Genomic DNA, 24,004 nt, shown 5'->3' with positions numbered 1-24,004 from the left:
AGGAGCCCAGGTCTGGAACACAAACAGGGAATCAGCAGCAAAGAATGCCTAGCTAGCTCCAAATTTGCACATTTAAGTGACAATAGTGACAATTTTAAACTTGGTGACACTTACAATGACAGTCCTGTTACTTAATACCGCATTGAAGAAGGCAATTCTGTCAATGGCAGCTCCCGGAAGAGTAATCCCATCAGTTATATATGCACTTTCCTTATTTCTGTGCAGTCCTACAACATTCTCTCTTATGTGGTGATCAGCTTGTCCTCGATCCTTTTTGTAATCCACCTACATGAAAGGGTAACTTACAGGAGACAACGAACTAAATGCACATCTTTGAGATGCTGAAGGTCATCGGGAGAACATGAACACTATATTGAAAGTGCTATATCACTGTTTCCCCTCCCCGTTCAGCAGGAAACTGGTAGCATTTCACAACATACTGCAACTGATGTCTTCTACTTGTGACATAGGAGCCAAACAAAATGACAGAGAATAGAACACATGATTCAGCTCGATAGGATGGCAACGATCAAGATCCTTTATTGTCCATTTTAATTAAAGAGAGGCAATATCATCCTGAATGTGTAAGCCAGCTCTACAATTCTTCTTTAGTGAATCCTTGTAAAAAGATCTTGCTTTACGATGCACTCAGAGCAAGCCACAGCTGTTGACATTTAAAATGTAGGAGTCTACCCCAAGGAAGCATATTAACATGCCTGCCCTTTGAATGTTGATGCATCCAAAGCAAACACACATGCCTTCATCAATGCCAGTGATCTGAAATAGTAACACAACAGGGAGTCATCACGCACATAAATGTATTTAACAGTAGTACTAGCCTGGCTGTCAGTTTCTCTGCTGTTAATCTTCTTAGACTAAGACCAAATTACAGGTCATTTTTTCCCCACCTGTGAAACTGTGATGTGAAGGAAACAATAACACCCAGTACTATGTTTGCCTTATTCACTGCATTCATGTCCTTTATCTTGGAGTACTCTTGAACCAGAAATTCTCCTAAAGGGTCCACATTGAGAAGATGAGAACCAAAGTTGGTGCCTGTAATAATATCATGTAGAAGCTATCAAATTCAAAATGGGTTGCATAAAACCAGTGCCCAGAATGCTTGTGCAGTATAGGAAAGTTCCACCAATGCATGAAGATTGACCTGATGCTAACAGATAGATGAGGCACAATCACTGCCTACCTAATAAAGACACCAGCAGTCATCAGCCAGATTAGGTCATAAACAGATGGCAAAAAGTGCAAGAGAAACCTGATGTGGTATTACTTAAACTAAAGCAACACACTCAAAATGCTGGAGGAACTCATCAGTTCGGGCAGCATCTATGGAAATGAATAAATAATCACCATTTCAAGCTGAAATCCTTCATCAGGACTGGAAAGGAAGGGGGAAGTAGCTGGAATAAGGAGGGGTTGGGGAAGGAGTACAAGCTAGAAGTGATAGATGGGAGATCTATCAGATGGGAGAGGGTTGAAGTATGAAGCTGGGAGGAGATGGGAGGAAAAGGGTAAAGAAGGAATCTGATATGAGAGGAGAGTGGAGCATTAGGTAAAGGAAAGGGGGAGGAACACCAGTGGGGTGTGTTAGGCAGGTGAACAGATGTGGTGGAGACAAAATAACTGAGAAAAGCAAGTGGCATTAACTGGAGACAGGGTGGGAAGAGGATAGTCAAGATAGATGTGGGAGTCGGTAGGTTTATAAAAGATATCAGAGGGCAGTTTTTCTCCAGCGATAAATAGATAGAGAGATATACTTTATTGATCCCGAGGGAAATTGGATTTCATTACAGCTGCACCAACCAAGAACAGAGCATAAATATAGCAATACAAAATCACAAGCAATCAAACAACAATACGTAAACTATGCCAGATGGAAATAAGTCCAGGACCAGCCTATTGGCTCAAGGTGTCTGATCCTCCATGGGAGGAGCTGCAAAGTTCGACGGCCACAGGCAGGAACAACCTCCCGTGACGCCCAGTGTTGTATCTCAGTGGAATATGGCCAGAGTCCAACAGCAAAAAGTTCAATATACAGGCTATAAACATGTTTCTTGATCGTAATATGACCAGGATTGCAAGCCCACCTCATTTATGCTTACCGCTCTCAGTGCACTTCTGGTCATCCCGAACGGTCTGGAAGCTCTTTATGGAAACGTTTTGGTCGGGTATGTCCTCATGCAGCCACGTTTCAGTAAAAAGCATAACACTGCTCTCCTGAAATGTTCGCTGACTCCTGGCTAGCGCCGTCAACTCGTCCATTTTATTACCCAGCAATCTCACATTGCCCATAATGAGAGAGGGAAGACACGGCTTATAACTCCTCTTCTCCATAAGTCTCTGTTGTCTTGACCTGGTCCTCCTTCCTCGCCTTTTTGATCCCCGTCTGCATCCTCTGTGTGTTTTCCTCCAGATTTCAGCCGGGGTGTCCGCCGCTCCGTTCGCTAAACCAGCCGGCATAAACGCAATCAGCTGGTCCCTGGAATAAACAATGTGGCCATACTGCTCCCACGCTAATGAGACATGCCCGAATATAACTATTTCCAGCGCTAAAAACCAAAATAAAACTCTCTCCACCAGCATGTTACAGAGGGTGCAGCTTCAACGTGTTACCGTGAAAAAAAAATACAACAAATAACGGAAGTTAAAAAAGTAAAAAGAAAAAGTAAGAAGAAAAATGTAAGAAAACTAGTCAGAGCGGCTGTTACAGGTTGCATGCACGACCGGCGGAGACAGAGAGATTGAGAAAGCGGACAGAAAGTGTCCTCATAATCTAATTGAATCTAATCTAATCTCTCTCTCTGTGATTCCTGTCCATTTGCACTCTCCACTAATCGCTCTATTGTAATGTATCCCTGCAAGCTGAAAAAGTGCTACTCCTGCCCATTCACCTTCATTCAGGGTCCCAAACAGTTCTTTCAGGTGAGGCAACACTTCACCTGCGAGGTTTTTGGGGTCGTCCTCTGTCTCCAGTGCTCCCGATGCAGCCTCTTTGACATTAATGAGAGCCAACATAGAATGGAGGACTGCTTTGTGGAGCACCTTTGGTCCATCCACAAAAAACAGAATTTCCCATTTTAATTCCAATCCTTATTCCCATTCCAACATATTAGTCCATGCCCTTCGCTTCTGCCTCATGATGCTACTCTTAGGTTGGAGGAGCAACACCTCATATTCCATCTTGGTAGCCTCCAACCTGATGGTATGAGCATTGAATTCTCCAACTTCCAGTATTTATCCCCTCCTCCTTCCCTCGTTTTCAATTCTATACTCTGGCTCCTCCTTTACCTCTTCTTTTGCCCCTCACCTTCCTATCACATCCCTCTGGTGCTCTTCCTTCGTCTCTTTCTCCCATGGTCCACTCTCCCCTCCTATCAAAAGCCTTCTTCTCCATCTATCATCTCCCAGCTTCTTACTTCATCCCCACTCCACCACTCATCTGGCTTCACCTATCACCTTCTAGGTTATACTAATTCCCCTCCCCTCCTTCTTATTCCAGCTTCTGATGAAGGGTGTCAGCCTGAAACACTGATTCATTTCCATAGATGCTGCCTGACCTGCTGAGTACCTCCAGTACTTTGTGTGTGTTGTTCTGGATTTCCAGCATCTACGGAAACTCTTGTGTTTGCTTAAAGTAGAAGTGTATTGGAAATAATTGATTGTATTTGCAAGATAGCCTTCACTCAATGGCTGCAAATATATTGCACACCACAGCCCTGGCACAAAACTTGGCTCACCAAAATTATTGAAATTACTATAAAGTTTTTCCTTAAGAAGTTATGTTGGAAATAACTTCACAAGTTTGCAATAATGGCAGAGATCTTTACCTGCTAGAAGCATATATGAGATAGTCATTTGAAACTGTCTGTATGGCAAAGATCTATATCAGTGCAATTTGAATTAATACACTCTTGTATTTGCTGCAAGAATTATCCCATAGATATAATGTCCTTTGATTTTGGTCTTTTAATAGCAGAAGCATAGCAGGCACATTTGTCAGTTACATATATGTAATTCTGAGGCTGCAGTTATAAATAATGTTTAGTCAGTGAAATCCCTAAGGGAGATCTAAGGCTTGTAAATTCGGAAATTTTTAAGCTCAGTAATTGCTTGCATTATTTGACATTTCCACACGGTCCGCATCAACTCAGCATTTGAATTTACACACAATCTAAATTTTCTCAACAATGTTAGTCACTGATATTAATTTAATAACAAAAATCCATTTGGTATTTATGTATTTTTTTCTTATTTCTTTCAGCATGAACATGGAAAAAAATAATAAAATTCACCTTACTGCCCTTAAATGTAGTTATCTAATTGGCTCAGCATTTCCAAATGCAATTGCTGTAGACAGAGGACATTTACCTGGCTACTACACATTTCAAAATACATTAATATATACTCAGAGTCTGTAACACAGCACACCATTTGCCCACTTTATAATAAACGAAATTCTTTTGTCACTATATTTCACTTGGTTTCATTTTAATATTTCAGTCATGATTAAACATACACTTTGGTTTGTCCCTTGTCAGGGAATATCCAGGAGTGGAATTGGAATTTTAATTCGTGTCACAGGTACAAAAACTTTGTTTTGCATGTTATCTAGACAGGTAATTCCAAACATAAGTAAATCGAGGTAATACAAAGGGAAAAGGAATAACAGAATCTGGAATGCAGTGTTACAGTGATAGTAACAGGGACAGGGCAGTGCAAGTAAACAAATAAGCTATAAGGGCCATGATGTGGCAAACTGATAAATCAAGAGTTAATCTTTATCATACAAGAGGTCTGTTCAAGTGTCTTATACAGCTGGTGGTGCATGTTTCAAGCTTGTACTGTATATCTTCTGCCTGGTAGAAGGAGGGAGAAGTGAAGAGGCTAAGGTGATGGGGGTGGGATGGGTTCTTTGATTATGTTGGCTGCTTTCCTGGGGCAGCAGGAACTGTAGACAAGGGTCGATGGAGGTGAAGCTGGTTTCTGTGATACTCTGGCCTGTGTCCACAACTTCCTGCACTTCCTTGTGGTCTTAGGCAGAGCAGTTGAGTTACAAATTCAAGTTTGCTAACAACACTGCTGTCATAGAGTGAATCAAAGATGGCGGCAAATCAGCATAGAGGAGGGAGATTGATAATATGGCTGAGTGATGCTACAACAACAATCTCTTACTCAATATCGGCAATATCAAGCAGGAAACCAGAGGTCCATGAGCCGGACTTCATTGGAGGGTCAGAGATGGGGAGGGTAGGCAACTTTAAATTCCTCGGAGGCCCAGCACACAAGTGCAATTATGAAGAGAGCACAGTAGTACCTCCACTTCCTTAGAGGTTTGTGAAAATTTGGCCTGACTTCCAAAACTTTGACAAACTTCTATAGATGTGTGGTGAAGTGCATAACGACTGGCTTCATCACAGCTTGGTATGGAAATGCCAATGCCCTTGAATGGAAAATCCTATAAAAAGTAATGTATATGGCCCAGCCCATCATAGGTAAAGCCCTCCACACCATTGTGCACATCTACGTGGAGCGCTGTCACAGAAAAGCATCATCAGGGACCCCAACACCCATTCTCTTCTCACCGCTACCATCAAGAATAAGGTACAGGAGCCTTAAGACTCACACCATCAGGTTCAGTTATTAACCCTCAACTATTAGGCTCTTAATTCAAAGGTGATAGCTTCACTCAACTTCACTTGTCCCATCATTGAAATGTTCCCACAACCAATGGACTCACTTTCAAGGACTCATGTTTTAATATTTATTACTTATTTATTATTAAATAAATAATGCACAGCCTCAGGGCTGTGTACTAAGCCCCGTCCTTTACTCTGTGTACCCATGACTGTGTCACCATCCACAGCTCCAATCCGCTAATTAAGTTTGCTGAGGACACTATATTGATTGGTCTAATCTCAAGTAATAATGAGGCAGCCTACAGAGAAGAAGTCACCACCCGACACAGTGGTGTCAGGAAAACAACCTCTCCCTCAATGTCACCAAAACAAAGGAGCTGGTTGTGGACTACAGGAGGAATGGAGCAGGCTAACCCCTATTGACGTCAATGGATCTGGGATTGTGAGGGTGAACAGCTTTAACTTCCTCGGCATAAACATCACGGAGGATCTCACGTGATCTGTACACACCAGCTGTGTGGTGAAAAAGTAGCAACAGTGCCTCTTTCACCTCAGACAGTTGAAAAATTTGGTATGGGCTCCCAAATTCTAATAACTTTCTATAGGGGTATGATTGAGAGCATCCTGACTGGCTGCATCACTGCCTGGAATGGGAACTATACTCCCTCAATCGCAGGACTCCGCAGAGAGTGATGTGGGCAGCCCTGTGCATCTGTAGCTGTGAACTTCCCACTATTCAGGACATTTACAAAGACAGGTGTGTGTGTAAAAAGGACCCGAAGGATCACTGGGGATCCAAGTCACCCCCAACCACAAGCTGTTCCAGTTGCTACCATCTGGGAAACGGTACAGCAGCATAAAAGCCAAGACCACCAGGCTCAGAGACAACTTCTTCCACCAGGCCATCAGACTGCCTAATTCATGCTGATGCAACTGTATTTCTACGTTATATTGACTATCCTGTTGTACGTAATATTTATTATAAATTACTATAAATTGCACATTGCACATTTAGACGGAGACATAACGTAAAGATTTTTACTTCTCATGCATATGAAGGATGTAGGTAATAACATCATTTCAATATAATCAATTATTTCTTTCTTTTGTGTTTGCATAGTTTATTGTCTTTTGTTCACTGGTTGAGCACCCAAATTGGTGCGGTCTTTCATTGATTTTATTATGGTTGTTATTCTGTAATGGATTTATTGAGTATTCACACAAGAAAATGAATCTCAAGGTTTTATATGGTGACATATCCTGTATGTACTTAGGTAATAAATGTATGTTGAACTTTGACATGCTGGTCTGTGATATATCTGGATAGAATGCTCACTAAGGTGCATTGATTAAAAATTGGAGAGTCAAGTCAAGCTTATTGTCATTTAACTATATTATTATTATTAAGGCATCCGTTAGTCTTGCAAGACCATGGATCTGTGCCTGGAAAGTCTTCACTCTCCAGGCGCAAGCTTGGGCAAGGTTGTATGGAAGACCAGCAGTTGCCCATGCTGCAAGTCTCCCCTCTCCACGACACCAATGTTGTCCAAGGGAAGGGCATTAGGACCCATACAGCTTGGCACCAGTGTCGTCGCAGAGCAACGTGTGGTTAAGTCCCTTGCTCAAGGACATAACATGTTCCCTCGGCTGGGTCTCGAACTCATAACCTTCAGGTAGCTAGTCCAATGCCTTAACCACTTGGCCACGTGCTCACACATTTAACTATATACAGTACATGTATATAACATATAGTGTATACCCATGTAATGTATATAGAAATGAGACAATATTTCTCTAACCTTGGGTGTAAAGCACAGTAGTACACATAACACACGATAACTTATGAAGGTAAGGATAAACTCTACAGATGAATCACACATAAGTAACAAACTAAAGTGCATTAATATTAAATATTGTAAGGTACAGAACGGATAATGAGTGACACTTCGAGTATGATGTGACAGGGAGTTCAGAGGCCTAATAGCCTGGGGGAAGAAACTGTTTCTCATCCTGACTGTTCTTGTTTTTATACATCGGAGTCTCCTGCCCGATGGAAGAAAGTCAAAGAGGATGCTGGATGGATGGGTGGGATTCTTAATAATACTAAGGATCCTGCATATGCAGAGCTCCTGATAAATGTCCTTGATGGATGGTAGGGGGGCCCCTATGATCCCCTCAGCTGTTCTCACAGTCCTCTGTACAGACTTCAAGCCTGATGCTCAACTGCTCTCATAGCAGATGGAGATGCAACTTGTCAGGATGCTGCCAATGATATCGCTGAAAAATGCAGTTAAGGTGGGAGGAAGGAGCCTTGCTTGTCTAGATCTTCTTAGGAAGTCGAGGCACTGCTGTGCCTTCTTCTTCAGAGAGGTGATATTAAGGTGAGATCATCTGTGATGTGAACTCCCAGGAACTTGGCGCACTTAACTCTCTCTACAAAGGAGCCATGTATTCGCAGAGAGGGTGGTTTGTCTGTACCTTCCTGAAGTCCACAATGATTTCTTTGGTCTTCTCCATGTTCAGGATTAAGTTGTTCTTCTTACATCACTCCATTTCCTCTCTTTACTCCGTCTCGTCATCATTCTTGATAAGGCTAACCACTGAGAGGGTCATCAGGGGCAGTATTTTGACAGTCAAATAATAAGAAATTTCAAAATTTTAATCCCTGTAGTGTATAAATCCACAGATTACATTTAATACTATTAAATAATACAGTACTTCTGAATTTCTCCTCTATTATATGTGTTAAAGTATGTTGTAAACGCTTAAGGTACAGGAGCTTAGTGTGCACATTGAATTATGGCTCTGATTTTTTTTCCCATTGACCACAATGGAATCAGGAAAGGAATTTGGTGCATTTTATGTCATTACACAATGCAAAGAATATAGGACAAATTCCTTGAGATTTTTAGACAAGAGAATCAGAAGTGAAATGAAGTAATTCATTTTAACTATTATGTAGGTTATCTGAAACATGAGAAGTGCAGAGATTTGTTGCTAAGCTGCTGATTTGTCATCACCCACACTGTGTTCACACCCAATATCAAGTTCACTTTTTGAGGATAAAAGGTAAGTTGCTGCCTCATTTTGTGCAGTATTTTAAAATAGCAATCTACCAGAGCCTGATCTACCATTCTGGAAATTTCTTCAAATAAATTAGATCAGGTATGACAAATAGGATTTGCTCAGCTTTCTGAAGACATGCTGACAATTCCTCATCAAATCCGACTGTTCTACATGATCATTAATAGCATTTCTAATGATGCCTGCCTTCATTTTCCCGCTTCACAGTGATTAAACTCACTCATCCACCTTTGGCGAGATGTGATTTTAATTCCTTTTCTAAATCAGTACAACAATTTTCCCCAGACATGCTACAAATCTTTGCCAATTCTCCCTGAACTAATGAATACATTTTAAATTTTCACTGACAACTGCTTCATTCACTAGCTACCTGAAATAGAAATAAAGTTAAGAATTATGTTCAAAAAGTAAAATTAGAAATCTAAAATAAAGATGACTAAATAAGCTAACTCTGACCTTGGTTATGTTTGTATTCCAGGAGGTCCTAACTTTTTCTGGAACATTTCTCTTGATTATCAGATAACCAATTGGGTTTAATTTTACCTACTACTCAGGAGAATGACCTCTCCTTTTCACTACGTAAAACAGGCACAAAATATCAGTTCATTTTTTCTGCTAAGTCTGTAGTGGCATCTATAATTCTATTCTAGTTATCAATCCTATTAATTGTCCAACCACCTCCTAACTCTTAACATATTGATGATTCTTTTTCTTCCTCATAAGCCCATCACCCCTACTGGGGCATAAGTCACTAGCATCAGCTTGCAAAAGTCCTCTGTCCTGGGCCATTCTCTCAAACAGCAGCCCATTTTCTTGATGCCAGCTTCGTTGAGTATTCTGTGGTCGATTGGCTCAGTGGCTTCCATGGAATTGTGGCTTTCATCATATAACTATATACATCTTCTGGGCAAAGATACTTCCTCTCCTAGAGATTAGGTCTTTTGAATTGCTGTCAGTGTCTCTATAACTCTGAGTTTTTATGGGATGGGTTTGCTAGACCCATGCCTAACCCTCCTCTTCTTGCAACTGAGCTTAGGATCATTCATGAGAGTGTTTATTAATGATTTCCCTGCCTGTATTCTGTAAAACATGACTTTTCCTTTCTATGTTCACTTTATCTTTCCTTAGTTTTGTTAAACTTGTTTTTATGTCTCTCTTGTCTGAATGAAAATTACTTTGACCATACAATTTTTTTTTTGGTATAGATCATGTAGGTAAACTATGAAGCTATCATGGTTTGCTCCCTTTATAAATTGTACCTCTTCTTATTCACGTTAGGATTTACATGGAAAAGTTGCATTCTTTTTTATTATGGATTTCTCCTTCTCATCTTCTTGATCTCTAACAAGTTTTAACCTACATTAAATTTCCATCTTCTCAAATTTGACAAAGTAATGGAGTTCACTGTTGACTAAGATGAAAGTTACACAGAAAGATGCAATGATCTATTCGCCTAAATCTTATCCCTTTCTAATACCTTTTGCCATTTCTCAACTCAATGGGGAACATGGCTTCCAACGCGTGCAGCAGACATTTTTTACTAAAGAATTTTCACAAGCAGGAAGCCTACTTGTAAAAAGCTTGTTTTTTTTAATGAGCTTGTTAAAGATTCAACAGAGCAATAAATAAGGATCAGAAAGTGAACATGTGATTAAGGACTGAAACAGCTACAGACACATCCATCGATTAGACTCATAAGTACTTAAATGTTGATGAGTTCTTGTATTTGGCCCACGTCATTTGTGAGATAATTGTCTTTTTTCCCATTATTTTGGTTTCCTTCATTGACTACTTCGATGATTTAGTTAATGAGCCACTAAACCAATTTCCTTATTTAAATTTGAACTTTATAAACCCAAACAGAAACAAACTGATATTTCTGGTGGATATCAATTAGTCATATTCCTTCTTTTGTTCTTGTCATATCAACTTCCATTTTTCTTCCAGATTTCTAGTGCAACCCTACACATTTATTCCTGACCTTCACAGGTTTATATAGAAGCATTTGGTAAAATTCCTCTGCTAGGTGTAATAATTCTATTTCTTACAACATTTTTTACTTAGGATAAATTCAACTATGTTGGTGCATTTTTATTTGCATTGCATCATGTGAGTCTTTTATATAAACTTCTTTATTTTATATAATTCTTTATTTTTATGTAGTTCTTTATACTTTTTAATTACTGAATGTTGTTATTTTTTGCAGAATGGCAGCAGACAGGAGTAGTGCTTAGCACAGCGTTACTACAACTCAGGGTGTCAGAGTTTAGAGTTGAGTCCTGGCGTCCTCTGGAAAGAATCTGTGTGTCCTCGCCATGAAGTGCATGGGTTTTCTCAGGGTGCTCCGGTTTCCTCCCACAATGTACTGGTTAATAGGTCAATTGGTCATTGTAAATTGCCCCGTGATTAGGTTAGGGCCAAATTGGGGGGGGGGGGGGGGTTGCTGGGCAGTGTGGCTTAAAGGAACGAAAGGGTCTATTCCAAGCTGTATCACTAAATTAAAAAAAAAATAAAAATGCCATGCAATCACCAACACAGCAAAATCATAATACAGGTAAATGTATATGACAAATAAGGCTGATCTTTGATCCCTGACTGTTTGGGTTCTTCCTATTATTTTGCAGTTTTTCATTTTTGGATCTCAATCTAATCAATTTGAAGAAACCCCAGGGAAGATTTCCATAGTACTTATTGTGGAATGATAAACCACATGCTTGAACAGGTTCATATTAGTTTATATTAATTCAGATCTCCTCCCATCTTGCTCTATTTCATCCTCCCAGCAAAACATTTCATTTCCTTTTTTTCTTCCAGAGGTCCTTTTAAATCCATTGCAGTATTTGTCTTAAATAGTTACTATAAGAGTATATTCCTCTTAAAGTCCTTACTGGATTTATCAAGATCAGTATTAGCAACACACATAAAAGTTGCTGGTGAACGCAGCAGGCCAGGCAGCATCTCTAGGAAGAGGTACAGTCGACGTTTTCGACTGAGACCCTTCATCAGGACTAACTGAAAGAAGAGCTAGTAAGAGATTTGAAAGTGGGAGGGGGAGGGGGAGATCCAAAGTGATAGGAGAAGACAGGAGGGGGAGGGATGGAGCCAAGAGCTGGACAGCTGATTGGCAAAATGGATATGAGAGGATTATGGGACAGGAGGCCTAGGGAGAAAGAAAAGGGGGAGGGGGGCAAAATCCAAAGGATGGGCCAGGGGTATAGTGAGGGGGACAGAGGGAAAAAAAGGAGAGAGAGAAAAAGAATGTGTGTCTATAAATAAATAATGGATGGGGTACAAGGGGGTGGTGGGGCATTAGCGGAAGTTTGAGAAGTCAATGTTCATGCCATCAGGTTGGAGGCTACCCAGACGGAATATAAGGTGTTGTTCCTCCAACCTGAGTGTGGCTTCATCTTTACAGTAGAGGAGGCCGTGGATAGACATATCAGAATGGGAATGGGACGTGGAATTAAAATGTGTTGCCACTGGGAGATCCTGCTTTTCTCTGGTGGAAAAACTATTTGTAAAATTGACGCTCATCTTAAACAATTCATATTTTTCATCTGATAATCTTTCATTCGAAAGCTCATATGAAGCCTGCAGTACAGCTCCAATTAAATGTCCCAGCAGATAGAAGAAGTTAGAAGTAGCTTTGGAAGTGTCTTACAATTAGAGAATTATAATTCCAAAACAAAAATCCCATGTTAGCAGTAAGCATAAAACTTTCTGCAGAGGCTGACAAAGTAGGACATATTTGTAGTGGAGAGTACCTTCTGTCATGGATAGGTAAATCAGAAAACACCTCGTTTAGTGCTTTAGTTATAAAGATAACAGGCTAGAGATTCATAGCACTGGTCAATCAATTCATTGCTTGTACTTTCTTCTCAGGATAACATGACACCTAAGTGGTTTCACCGTTCCTAGTATATGGGGTGAATTTTAAGCGATACTCCTTCTGCCTGGTTGCTGAAGTTACCTTGGTTGTAAATGTGACATTTGTGATATCAATGAACAACAAAATGGATCTTGTCTGTGATAGTATCACTTAGTACGTACCCTCATGCCAGATGTGTAAAACGCTCATGATCTGTGCTATGAAAAATGGATGACTGAATGCCCATAATTGAACAAAAATTAATGCACACAGCATGGCAGGGGAGAGAAAGTTGGCAAAAGGGATATTATCATACCAAGTAATTGCTAATGTACTAAAACTGAGCTATGAGTGTTTATAGACTCAGCAAATCAGAAGAAAGAAAAACATTGCTCTAGTGTTAGGTCTTTAAATGAGATAACCAAGCAATCCAATTCCTTGGAACTTTTCTCACTTCTTTTCAAGTATATAGTATTTTATTTCTTTAGTTTCAATACCTGAGAAAAAAATAATAAAGATACCCTGTTGTTCTGTTAGATATCTATCTCCACTTTCGAAGTGACAATTGCATGGAAATCCCCCATTGTCGCTCTGCAGGAAGCATTCCTAAGTTAATGTCAATACACTTTTTGTTACTTCTGCAGAGATGCTAATATTCAAGTATAAGTATTCTAGCACCTTTCAAAATTCCCACAGGCATGTTCATTTACAAAAGTGAGCTTCTATGATTTCCTTTCCGAGTAAAACTTAGGCAATATCATCATTCTGCATTGAGAATAATATCTTTTGTTAACAAGGACAACAATAGACATCAAACTCATCATTCATATTTTTCATTATCAAGAAACATTTTAATCAGGGCACAAACTCTGCCTTAGTTCCTCAAGTTTTCACTTTTAGACAAGTATTAAAGAAATGAATAAGGCATAAGATTGTCTTGGCCAATTGGGGATTGAATTATGGGGATAAATTTCTCAGCTCAAGAGTTCCTATGGAATCAGAAGTCATGCAGAGATGTCACTAGGTCACACTTGTTGCAATCCTAATTTCCCACTAATTGAGGTTACTTAATTTAAATAATTAAATTTGGTGCATTATGATTCAAGAATAATGACCTTCAGTTCTGGTTCTAAGATTTTTCCTTCCAAGAGTTTGAACCTAGAGCTGAGTTTCTTGAAATCTATTATGTCAGTTTTTTTTGGCTGAGATTACAAATTCACTGTAAATCTCTAATACTTTATTCCTTATAACATTCTGACATTCTGATCTTGATTCATGGAAAGAGAATATATAAGAGAAAATAATTAATTTATTATAAAAAAGATTATTTCTATTTTATATGTATTTCAGAAATCTTTTTTTTTACCTTTTTTTAAACTTTTTTTTATTAAATCTCAAGAAACATTTCATGAAGGAAACCCCAACCCCTCCACGCTGACATTCAATAAGTCTTAATCAGCTCAAGCTCCGACTGTAGGGATATCATTGAAGCTCTCCAGCAGCATTAAAATACTAAACTAAACTTAGTGATTGTAATAAAAGTAAATTTCAGCTCTAGAAAGTAGAAGCCAAAGCATATTTCAATAATGTATAACAGAGAGAAAAATATTCAGAGGAGCAACGAATCATTCCATTTGTAGAGGTACAGGAACATTCCTGGGTATTGGCATTTTTTAAAGTGTGAAGGTGACATTCGCTGAAGTTTGTCACAGCTCCCACTGCATCAGTAATTTGCATCTAAATTGAGACAAGTTGTTTTCATGTTTAGCTTGTTTACCAAAATAAACATGATGGATCCGTCTAAGATGTCTATATTCAGCTGTAAGTTTTAATACAGGAAAGGACTTGTGTTGGTTTGCAGCAGATGATGTGAACACTTTGGCACCAAGCAAGATAAGGAGAACATTCATTAATGTATGGATTACCTGCACTGTGAAATTTGTAATCATGTACTTTTGCAAACAAACTGAAATCTAAGGCATTGCTTCCTGCCTTAATAGAATGTTATATTTACAGCTCAAAATGCTGAATATAAGACTGTGTTGTGCTTGATACATCACCATGAAGGACTAAAGTATTTTACTTTTAATGAAGTATTTTTAGGAGTAAGGTCATGGTTCTAAACTAAAAGTGGTGTATTGCATGAATTATAATTGAGAGAATAATGCTTGAAAATGATCGATCAGATTCTTAGATGATCTAAGACCCTCCAATTTAATGAGCAGTAAATAATATATTTTTAATTTTAATGAATTTAAGAATCTAATCAACCAGATCAAACAGCATGTTTGTGTACTGGTAAGCACAACGCTTTACAGTACCAACAACCCATGTTCAATTCCCACCACTGCCTGTAAGGAGTTTGTGCATTCTCCCATCAGTGTGTGTGTTTCCCCGGATGCTCCGGTTTCCTCCCATAGCCCAAAGACGTACCTGTTGATAGGTTAATTGGTCATTGCAAATTGCCCTATGATTAGGCTAGAGTTAAATCATGAGTTGTTGGGCAGTGTGCCTCTAAAGGTCTATTCTGCACTGTATCTCAATAAATAATTAAATAAAATTATTTCCCTCAGATTGCAGCAAAACACATAACAAGCATAACTTAACAAAAAAAAATCTTTCCAAGGTTACTTCAGGATACAATACTTTAAGCAAGAGGAAACATGGTAGTCAATCACCCCAAAGGTTGCTGATGGGTTTCAGAACTGCGCATTGTAAATGAAAATCGTAGTAAATCAAAAACAAAAAAACAAAACAAATCTGCAGATACTGGAAATTTGAATAAAAAAACAGCAAATGTTGGTAAGTAACAGCAAGTAAATCTGCATCTGTGAAAAGGGAAATAGTTAACATTTTGTGTCTGTGACTTCTTCTAAGAAGGGACAGTATTTTTGTTTGAGCTTGGTAAATACTTGCCAAGGGCAGGTACAGTAAAATTCTGATAATCCACTTTCTGACTATTTGAAAAAGCCATGATTTCAGCACCTGGCTCACACAAAACTAATTCTTACTCATTTTACACCCCAGAGCTGGTTTACTTGTCCTCCTTTAAACTCATCAGGGACCTGATATGTTTGCTTAGTTTGATCCACTGGCGCCCCAGTTCCAATGCTCCTTCTCATTTATCAAACCCTGTATCCTATGCTTCCTCTCATATATTACAGGTCCTGGATCCCACACTCTCTTTTAAACCCACAGGGATTCTGGTTCTTGCATTCCATTTCTACTCAGGGCCCTAAAGTGTGCACGCTTGAAACCAGCCTGTTTCTGTTTTAATATAATTCATCAAATTCATTGGAAAGTTTATACTGTTTGAATTCAAAACAAAAAACAATTAAAATATGTTGGAGAGTTACTGGGAATAACATGCAGCAGTCCAGAAAATCTGCTTGTCCACAGACACTATTTACCACAATAAGTAGCTTTACTTAAGTGGGCAGAGAACAGGCAAGTTAAAAGCAGAGATCAACTTGAAGAGTATTGAGGGCATGAATAGTGTAAAAAAATGCTTTCAATCCTATTTGAGATATACTGTACTTCTAGACATATTCAGTAACAATCCCCCACCCCATCCTCAATTCATGGCAACTTAAAACTAACTTTAAATTCTTACCTTCCCAGTTCTGTCTATGGCATTCAGCTGCAATGTCAATTGCTTCTCTTTCCACAGATGCTGCCTGATCTGCTTAGCGTCTGCAGCATTTGTTGTTTCTGTTACACTCACAACTTAGCACTATAATTTCTAAAGAGAGAAATAGTTAGTCTTTTTCTTCATCGTTTTTTTTTCTCTCTGTTAGCAATAAGTATGATTATCTAACCCCTTACAAATGAAAATTTCTGCCCCTACATTATATTCAATAGTTGTGTAATCATGTGTAATCATGTTCAATAGTTGTTATGCAGTGCCACAGTCTTCTTGTATAAGGTCTCTTCTGGAATTTAATATTTGTATCTTTATCTTTGTAATCCACAGGATCTTCTGGTATACAACACTTTACTCTGGCAACGTGTCTCATCTAAATGCTTTCACAGATTATCAGCATTTGCTGTATATAACGCCTCTCACAAGCACCAGTATCAGAAAGTACATCACTTGTGAATTACTTTAATGAAGCACATTTGAAGTGTGGTCAAGGCTGTAATGTTAAATAAATGGAAGTCAATTTGTTCATCTCCCATAATTAGTAATTAAAAACATGGTGGCATGGTGCAAAGACAATAACCTATCCCTCAGCATCAGCAAGACGAAGGAATTGGTTGTTGACTTCAGAAGGATTAGCGAACTGCACGACCCAATTTACATCGGTGGTGCGCAAGTGGAACAGGTCAAAAGCTTTAAGTTCCTTGGGGTCAATATCACAAATGACCTGACTTGGTCCAACCATATAGAGTCCACTGCCAAGAAGGCCCACCAGCGCCTTTACTTCCTGAGAAAACTAAAGAAATTTGGTTTGTCCCCTAAAACCCTCATTAATTTTTATAGATGCACCATAGAAAGCATTTTTCTAGGGCGCATTGCAACCTGGTATGGAAGTTGTCCTGTCTAAGACTGGAAGAAGCTGCAGAAGATCATGAACACGGTGCAGCACATCACACAAACCAATCTTCCGTCCTTGAGCTCACTTTACACTGTACGCTGTCGGAGCAGTGCTGCCAGGATAATCAAGGACACGAGCCACCCAGCCGACACACTTTTCGTCCCTCTTCCCTCCAGGAGAAGGCTCAGGAGCTTGAAGACTCCTACAGCCAGATTTGGAAACAGCTTTTTTCCAACTGTGATAAGACTGCTGAATGGATCCTGACCTAGATCTGGGCCGTACCCTCCAAATATCCGGACCTGTCTCTCAGTTTTTTTGTACTACCTTACTTTCCATTTTTCCATTTTCTATTTATGATTTATAATTTAAATTTTTAATATTTACTATCGATTTGTAATCCAGGGAGCGGGAAGCGCAGAATCAAATATCGCTGTGATGATTGTACGTTCTAATATCAACTGTTTGGCGACTATAAAGTATAAAGTAATGCGCCAATGACCAAATAATATGCTGTTAGTAATGATACTTCAATGACTAGCTTTTAGGCAGGACATTTGGGAAAACATCCCTGCTCATCTTCAAAATAGCCATCCATTTTGACCACCTGATAGAGAAGATAAGGTCCTCAGTTTAACATATTGGGTAAGTGATGGCATCATCCACAAAGCTGGTTTGAAAAGTTAGTATAGGTTTCTGCAATTGATGTTCATGAGAATTGAACCAGCAGCTTGCTAAATCAAAGTTAAATGTATGACTAACTGAACCACAGTTAAATTGCTGTTAATGGCACCAACACAAATATAGTTCATTCACTTAGTGAAATACCATTCACCTGGTTAAGGTTGAAGAGGTTTAAATTAAAGGTAGATGAAAGCCAATAGATTAAAACTGGATTAAAGACCAGAGATCAAAATAGGAGTGGGATAGTTTGAGATCCATTTGTCTACCATCAAAACAGAGCTATTATATGAATAAGTCAACCACAATCTTGGAATTGCACTCCATATAACATAATTAAAATTCTTGGATAAATCATCTCTATCACTGATGTCTGTCATTACAGTTGTCTGTACAAGACTGCAGCTCAATCAGAATGGTGAATGGAGCATTAAGGCTCCATATAATCCAGTATTTCTGGCAGTGAGTGGCTCATACAGTTGAATATTTTTTTAATATAAAAGCAGACACTTTCTGATTATCTATTAATTGATTAATAACTTCTCCACTACAGGCTTTGACATCCCTGCTGTTTTGGCAGCCAAAGGAAAGAAGACCTGGCATAATACTTGACATATTTCCAACTGTCAGTGATGCTTGGACTGGGCCATAATAATGGCACTGATTTAAAATTTTATGTGTCCTGAAGGATTTGTGGTGCATTGAAAACATATTCCAAACTAAAACAAAAAAAACAGATGAAAATAATTAAACAAGACAGCCAGATTAAAGATAAACAAAGAATGTTGATTCATAACACAAAATCTAGTTGTTCACAGCATGACAACACCGTATTAAAATTGGACAATTTTTCTGGTAGCATATGGTGAGTGATTAATAGAAGATACTTCCTGTGATTCTATCATTCAGTGGAAATAATATTGACCCCAGATTTCTTTACTATAATTCTGCCAGAAATTAGATCAAAACCCTTTTGACTGTTCATACAATTTACACAGCTGCTTTGATGGTATTAGATGATTGGGGTAGAACCAATTCTGAGAAAATTCTGAATCTATGTCATTTTCATTCGTTTGGGCAGAAATTCACTTTGACCTTGTACACTAAACACTTGACCATAAAACCATAAGACATACCAGCAGAATTAGGCCATTTGGCCCATTGAGTCTGCTCCACCATTCAATCATGGCTGATCCATGATTTTCCCTCCTCAACCCCACTCCCAGACCTTCTCCCCTATGTCCAATCACGAACCTGTCAATCTCTGCCTTAAGTACACCCAGCCACCTGGCCTCCACTGCTGCATATGGTAACAAATTCCACAAATTTGCTACCATCTGGCTAAAGGGATTTCTCCATATCTCTGCTTTAAATGGATGCCCCTCTATCCTGAGGCTGTGCCCTTTTGTCCAAGACTCCCCCACCATGGGAAGCATCCTTTCCACACCTACTCTATCTAGGTCTTTCAATATTCAAAAGGTTTCAATGAGATCACCCCTCACCCTTCTAAATTCCAGTGAGTACAGACCCAAAGCCATCAGATATTCTTCGTATGATAACCCTTTCATTTCTCTGAGCCCTGTCTAATGCCAATACATCTCTTCTTAGATAAGGAGTCCAAAACTGTTCATAATACTCAAGGTGCGGCCTTACCAGTGCCCCCATAATCTCTAATCCTACCTCTTTCAGATTCCTAGGGTGCAGTTCATCTGGTCTGGTTGACTTAAGTATCCTTAGGTTTCTTAGCTTTTTGTGCACCTTCTCTCTTGTAATAGTAACCACACTCACTTCTCTTCCTTCACACACTACAGCATCTGGCACACTTGTTCATTTGCATGAACAATGATTGTTGGTTGCATTCACCTCTGTGCACTTGACTGAATCAAATGTGTGAAGGTAAATACATCTGGAGAAAGACACTCACAGACACATTTAGCACTGGCAGTTTTGACTTCTTTCTGCTTAGTGACTTTTATATACCAGGGATAGTCTTCACATCATGTTAAAAGGTAAAATGTGTGAATGTAACTGAGTAGCCCATTTTCCATCTCTCCCCATTATTCTTTATGTCTCAGGACTTCACAAAAGCCACAAAAAGTTGTGTTAAGGCTTCATGATTCCATTGTTGAATGCCTATTCATTGCCTCTAACACGTTAACAAAATATCTGATTTCCTTCTGACTAAACGGATTGTTTACTTTGCAGAATCATTTTGAGGCCATTTGGGAATTGACTGTGTTTTTGTCCGCAAGCATATGGAGTTTGGAGATAAGTGTCCCTTTCCACATCTTGCGAAGAATAATTCCTTATTCATTCAGTAGATGTAGCCCCATAATTGAATAGAAGTAAGGAGAACAAACATTATATCAAAGTAGAGATCTACATATTCAGTCAACAACATATAAGTATGTGTTTAATTCATTCTCACTCTCCATATTATGATTACCCATTCCTGATTGCGTTCTGCTTTGTAACTCAAAAACATGGTATAAAATTTATAAAATACTTAGACTATTTCTCAATATATCAAAAAAATATGGTAAATAAATAATGAAGTCATAAAATAAAGAAATGCAGCAATCGGAGCTTCTAATTCTTTCAATTTATTTTCTGAGTCAGAACTCCAGAGCATTAAATCCCATTTTAAAATCTAAAACAGAAGAAAATTAGGCTAATTGGGGAGAGGCTTCTGCAATTTTGGAGATGTTGCTTTTAGGTAACAGGTTAATAGACAGCCTCATTTGTTTTCTTCACAGGGATAATATACTTGATTCATTTGTGTGGAAAATGGAAGTTTGAGTTATTGCTAATCAAAACTGATCTCATAATTAATATTACAAAAGCAACCAAAGCTGTTTGTTGGAGTTGCTATGTGCAGATTGGCTGCTATATTCCATACATTGCAATAGTGAAAAGACTTTAAATAAAGTACCTTCAATCACAAACAAGAGAAAATCAGCAGATGCTGGAAATCCAAGCAACACACACAAAATGCTGGAGGAACTCAGCAGGCCAGACAGCATCTATGGAAAAGAGTACAGTTGACGTTTTGGGGCGAGACCCTAAAGTACATTTTCAGTTTTAAAGGAGTGAGAAAACTGCTGCACCAGTCAAAACTGTTACACCCATTCTGAAGAAGGATCCCTTAATTGAACCATAGGTTATTCTCTCTTAACTAATACTCCTTGATTAGTAGCACTCTTCCAGCATTTTCTTGCTTTGTTTTAGATTCCAGCTTCTGCAGGTTTATTTGCTTTCCAATTGACAAAGTTTTTACTTTAAGAAAATAAGATGCAACAAGTCTTTAGGAGCATTAGCTATAAGAGTTCTATGGAATAAAACCATAAACTCATAGAACGAACAGAATTGGAATTGGTGTGTTATTGTCACTTGTATCAAGTTACAGTGAGAAACTTGTCTGGCATACTGTTCATACATATCAAATAATTACACATTGCATTGAGGTAGAATAATGCAAAACAATAACAGAATGCGGAATAAAGTGTAACAGCTGCAGAGAAAGTGCAGTGCAGGTGAATCGGTAGAGTTATTAGCAACCGCCTGATAGGTTGCTTGGTGGAAGAAGGTGGTGGTCAGGATAAATATTCAAATAACGTGTTCACACATACATAATCAGAAGCTGTAACAGAAGTGGAGCTGGCCAAGTTAGAGCCCTGAAGAAGGGTTTCACTGCAAAACGTCAACTGTTTGCTCCTTTCTTCAGATGCTGTCTGACCTACAGAGTTCCTCCAGCATTTTGTGTGTGTTGTTTTACAAAAGTAGGTGATGGAATTGGCATGATCCAATTAACATATTAAGCATATGCCACAGAATTTCTGCCATTAGCTGGTTAACCATGTATGAAAACCAAAAACCCACCAATACCATTTCTTCCTGCAATACCCGCAAGCACTCATCATGCTTGCTTAAAATATCCCATCCAATTCTTGTGCACAGAGTGCATTCCATTGATTTTATAAACACATGTGGTGCAAGGATATGAACAAAATGAATGTGCAAGCTTTTTAAGCCAATACTAGATTGCCCCACACAACCCTCAACAGTTCCAATTGTTGTCAAGTGTCACTTAAGACATGCTTCTAATTATTAACAACTAGGTTGTTCTTGCTCTGAAGTTGGAAAGTGGTTGAAGTTTGAATAAAATAAGTTCTTGGTAAGAAAATCTGCTGATACCGATAACTTTTTGATGCAAATTCTTCAGGTTGCCCAGTCCACTAAATATATTTGCTAATCAGAATGAGTTTAAGAACTTGAAAAACACTAAGAATTTCAATATTTTGGACAAAGTTGAAATCGAGCAGGACAGAACATTTTATGCATTTTAGCTAGAATTTGGATTGAGTAATGATTATGACTTAAAAATAATGGTAGTTTACTAAAATAGAGATGAGGCAATATTTTTTTTCACTAAAACAATTGGGAGTTTCTGAAACTTTCTTCTTCAATGAGTTGTGGAAGCAAAGTCGTTGAATAATTTTTATGGTAGGGATAGATTCTTGAAAAGTAAAATGGTGAAAGGTTATCAGGGAGGGTAGGCAGGAATGCGAATTACATTTACAATCTGTTCAGAAGCACTCTTATTTAAGAGAGGAGCAGGCTTGAGGGACAGAGTATGATAATCTTGCTCCAAATATGCCTGGTGTGTAATGTTTGCATGTCATATTTTATATACTAATGAATTAACGTCAAAATAAAAATCAATCACAAAAGTGGACTGTAGACTTTCAGCAGGTTTGATAATTATTCTTCAATCCTTCATTCATTTGATTTGATAATGCAAATTGCGCTTTAGGTATTTTAGTGGGATCCACTGATGTTAATGCCTTTCTGTGATGTTAGACCATGTATGCCTGGCTTACATACTATTTGAGACAATAAAGAAATATCATTACTGTCATGTGATGCAATCTTTGTTATTAGTTAAGGGGTCCTAGTTACATGCTCTAGAAATGGAAAATTGCTTTTCTTTGAAGTTCTAACCCTTTGCAGCAATTATCTCTCACTAGAAGTGACTTTGGCATCCATCTCTTTGGCCCCGTTGTGATCCTCGGTTGACATCCTGTCCAAACTAGATATCTGATCCTTGCAAGCAAATGTTCACCCTTCTCCCTCACAATAAACAAATTAATCCTAGCATGAGTCCCAGCAACCATTATAACCACTTTCCCATGATAACTTTGTCTTAAGTTAATTACCTCTCAAATTATATAGTCAAAGAGGAATAAAACACAAACACAAGCGCCGTCATCAATTACCCATTTACACAAATTTTGTTTCATTCTCTCCACATTCTCATCACTCCTAATGCTTTTCCCAATCCATCAGAAACCTCATTCAGATATAGCCATCGCAATTCAAATTTTGATCCATAAATTAATCTCTTTTCTTTGGGCTTTGTGTCAGTTTAATGTTTCTACAACTGCCATTCACTTTCTAAGCCATTATATTTTGAACAAAGCTGAAATCAAAATGAAGGACAACATCAGAATGAATTGTATAAAAGAAGCACAAACCTCATGAAAGGACCTTCGATGTCCATTTCGGAGCATTACGGAGGCATGATGTCCTGAGAAAGACATGAGTGCTGCACAGAGCCACAATTTACTCCCCAGCTCATTCACTTTGCACGTGATGATGGACTTTATTCAACCATTACTTCCAATCAGGAATCCTTCTGCAAAGCTCATTAATGATAAATTATGTAACAGGAAAGAATTATTTATCTACAATTACATTTGACTTTATATATTCTTACAAGCAGTGATAAGTTAAATTAACTTGAATTGACATGATAATGTGTAAGTATATGATGATGAATGGAATGTGATGCTTGTCCTTCCACAAGGTGGTTGAAGTTGCTTGGGAATTTGTGTTTGCCCAGTAGATGTGCTGCCCTAGTTTTATTGAGATGTTGGTGCTTCCTTGATGATAAATGCATACTGCATATGCATCCTTCACACTGTTGCAAATGTCAAGTTGAACATCAGTAGAATGAATTAACCCTTTAGCATCCATTAACTATAAAACTGACATAAAACATCCTTTGAATACAATTCTGTACCCTGCCTTATGCTAACTTCAGTTTGAAATAAGTTCACTTTAAAAGAGATTCGTTATATAATTATAGAAATTTGTGGTAAAAAATGCTATTTGGCCATTTG

The sequence above is a fragment of the Mobula birostris genome, chromosome 19, assembly GCF_030028105.1.
Source record: "Mobula birostris isolate sMobBir1 chromosome 19, sMobBir1.hap1, whole genome shotgun sequence".
NCBI classification, from domain to species: domain Eukaryota; kingdom Metazoa; phylum Chordata; class Chondrichthyes; order Myliobatiformes; family Myliobatidae; genus Mobula; species Mobula birostris.
Note: the sequence above shows the minus strand (reverse complement) of the source record.